This window comes from Theobroma umbraticum, unplaced genomic scaffold (genome assembly GCF_002168275.2).
Source record: "Theobroma umbraticum cultivar Fairchild unplaced genomic scaffold, ASM216827v3 scaffold_77.0, whole genome shotgun sequence".
Lineage (NCBI taxonomy): Eukaryota > Viridiplantae > Streptophyta > Magnoliopsida > Malvales > Malvaceae > Theobroma > Theobroma umbraticum.
In genome coordinates this window covers 1,111,089-1,114,999 of record NW_018397280.1, presented here as the reverse complement: position 1 = coordinate 1,114,999, position 3,911 = coordinate 1,111,089, and positions in this window count along the sequence as shown.

The following is a 3,911-nucleotide window of genomic DNA, read 5'->3' as shown; positions in this document are numbered from 1 at the left end:
ATTCAGTACCAAGCTCCCATAGTTGATCTTGAGGTGCCAGATTAAAAAAAATCAAGCATAAAAGCACCAAAAATTGAACCTTCCTCATATTTTCTCAATTTTCTACTTTCATTCATCGTTTTCTCCCAATTCTAACCCCCTTCAAACCCACCAATCTCCAGCAATAAATCAAGGATTTTGAGTGTTAGAACTGAGAGATTTCACTCCAAAAAGCTTAGTGGAAGATTTGTACTTTCTCTTTTTATAACTTAAAACTCTAACTCCCAAATTAATTTTTGAAGCACTTGGAGTTAATGGGAGTAGATGTGAAGCTTGGGAAATGCTTTTAGAGGTAAGATTGAGGTAAGATTGAGCACTTTGACCAATTGATTTTCAATTTGAATGGTTGACAAGTTAGATTTAAATTGATACAACTTTGGTGGGAAATTGCTCCCCTCGAGTTGATGGATATTTGGGGTAAACAATATCAGAACCCAACTTCTAAGGAATGGATTTGCCCATTGTTAAAGGATTTGAGATTATTTGTTGATGTGCTAAAGGTTTAGCTATTTTATTGAAAGTTGGAAAAAATCTGAAAACTCGGATATGGCTATGAAATTGAGAATTATGATGTAAATGCTAATGAATATGTGTTGTTAAATGTTAGGTGACTATTGGGAGTAAGAATTCTATACATTTCTGAATATTAAGTTGTTAAGTTAAAGTGTGTGAGTGTGGATAAAGGAACTGGCAGTTAAAATTATACTACGCAAGTATACGTATTGAATAGATAATATATAAGCGAGCATAGTATTGATCTCACAAAGAATTTATCTAAAATTTTACTAAGTACTAAATTAGAATAATTTAATTTTATTCAAATAATTAAAATCTGAATTCTAATTAAACTAAAAATTACTTATCTAAATCTAATTTAATTAAAAATTAAAGCAACAAGATAATTGGGTAAAAAGCAAATCAAACAAGCTTAAGATTACAATATCACTCACACTTCCTCCAAATCTTAGCTCTCTTCCTTAACTTATTTCAATAGGTTGAATTGCTAACTTAGAGTGCTCAATTATTTATAAGAGTCTCCCTACTTATCTTATAAAAATACGTATTTCAACCAAAACACTATATCCCTATGTGAATTGAAATTAAAATAGATTAATTAAGTTGAAGTTCTAATCTAGCTACATATGGCCTATAGGCATATCCCTATCCTATGCGCAAAGTAGTGAATATAATCATATGCTATCCTAATTTTAGACTACAATAAACTCCCTTTCCCAAGTTTGTTTAGGTTTAAAAATCAATTTAATTACTGATTAGGTGATTAAAAGCATTAAGAACAATTTGGAAAAAACAATTCAAATCCATTGAAACTAAGCAAGAAAGAGATTAAAAATTCTGATTACATGTGAGTTCAATTGCAATCCTAGAAAGAGAAAATTAGCTACGCATAATTGCAAAGACAAATAACATTATATAAATTCAATGATTGAGAGTAACAAGAAAGTAAAAGCTAAGGAAGAAAACAAAATGATTGAATGCAGCCTTGCTTTGCAAGTTTCTACCTCAACTTTCAGACTTTTGAATCTCTAAATATTTTTTTTAATTTCTCTTGAAATATCCTATTTATACTAACAATCATAACCTAAAATCCCCTAGTTAACCTACTAAATCTAATTGGGCCTAGCAGTGTCATGAGGCCCAAATATCAATTCTCAACCTTAGAATTGCCATTCCCGCAATAGTACACCTAGTCATTTTCCAACATAATTCTTTCTATACTCAAAGAAGAATTGGGCAAAGTAATCCACATTAAAGTTGTAGCTCTATCTCTCAATTTTCCAATGGTCCAAGAATGGCATCATTTGGAGTTCTATAGGGTGAGTTATTGTCACAACACTGAAGCATATGCAAGCAAACTTCTAGGTCTTTCAACACCTTACTTTTCAAAATTGAACCCAATTCCCTTAATTCTTCCAAAAAACATAAAAACTAATAAACAATAACCAAATTAAAGGAAATGAACATAAAATTGAAATAACTCATTTAAAAATAAACTAATTATAAAACAACTAAAAATAACTAAATTTTAATTGAAATTAAGGACTTCGTAAATATTTAATAAAAAATTAGACTAAAATAATTCTATAAAACAGAATTATCACACTCCTAAACTTAAAATTTTGCTAGTCCTTGAGCAAAAGAAAATAAAACAAAGAAAGCTAAACAAAAAAACTTGGATGAGAGATAGAAGTATCAAATCATGATTTCCCAATTTTTTCCTTAGAAATTATCCCCAATTTGAGCCTAAGGTAAGAATATAGATAATCCTTAAATTCATGTATCAATTTAAGTGTAAACTTATTTTTTTAATGGACTTGCTATGTGTGTATGAATAATCTCTTACAAAGAATATCATGCAATTCTGATTAGTTTATACCAAGTCTAAGCATAAGCTAGTACTAGAATCTCATAAGTTTGTCTTTCACCTCTCTTTCCACTATTGTAGAATAACACTTATTCAATGATCAATAGGTATATATTAAGCTTGTAATGTAAGGTTAGGGTCAAGGTATGATAAACGATATATTTAGCTCAAATTCACCCTAAGCACTTAACTAATTTAGGACATATAAAGTGCTCATAAAATTTTATAGCACCTCTAAACTTGAAGTATACTTTCCTTTGTACAACACAGTTTATCCTTTGTACAACACAGTTTATTTCTCTTCTTTTCTTTTTTTTTTACACCCACAAACTTATTTTTGACAATTATAAATAAGGGGTAATTTTTCTAACAACCATCACCTTGTTTTTTCCTTTCTCCCTTAATTTATCCTTAAGCTCAAATCACTCCCTCGAAAGATTAAAATACTTAAAGGGTGAAAGGTTCAAATTAGTGGATTTAAATAAACAAGCTAAGGCCAACATAATTGTGTATTTACAAAGAAAAGGTAAATTAGGCTCAAAAATGGTGACTAAGGATAAATATAAGTAGGTAAGCCCAAAAAGGCTCAAACGTTACAAAAATGGCCTAAAACAATTCCTATCTAAGTGTTATCTAGGATTTTACCTCGAGAGAGAATCAAACAAATTCTAGAATTCTTGACTTCACTATACTTTTTATCAACATAAACTTTCTCTAAATCACATAAAAATGCTAAGTCAACAAATATGGTACTCAAATTATTAGAAGTCACATTCTAAACTAAAGCTAACACAAGAATATCACATAAAATTAAATCATAACAATATGTTTCTCGAAAGCTAAGAATCACTAGATAATCAAGTTATCATCCTAGGATTGGACAATCATGGATAAGGTGCAAACTATCTCAATTTTTTTTATTTTTTTTAAACACAAATAAAACATGCAAAACATAATTTAAAATAAAACTAAATAAATTTAACATAATGAAAAGAATAAACCAACTAAATTCAAAAATGCTCCCCCAAACTTTGAACAAAACATTATCCTCAATGTGATAAAAGAAAATTCAAGAAAAAAAGACAAGAATACTTCCCTAACTTTGAAGCTGTAGTCTACCAATATTCTTCATCATCTCCACCAAAATTGTCATCATAATCTAAATCCATAGGCAATGAAGGAAAAGTAGTCATGTCCATCCCAATATGTTATATATAGGCTCACATCATTTGGGCAATTGCTTAGTTTTTCCTTCCGTGATGGTCTAGACGACAATCAATGTACTCCATACATTAAGCCACACTACGCATGGGAGTTTGCTATGGTGGTTATGGAATAGCTTGTAAAGAACTCCCAACTAGTGGTGTAAACTCCTCTAAGCGCTTTAGAATGCCCATTGTTATGAGTAGTTTCGATTGTTGGAGCTCTTCCTCACACTAGTTTTCATACACAAAACAGTTATTAAAGAAAGAAATTCTATGCCATCTTG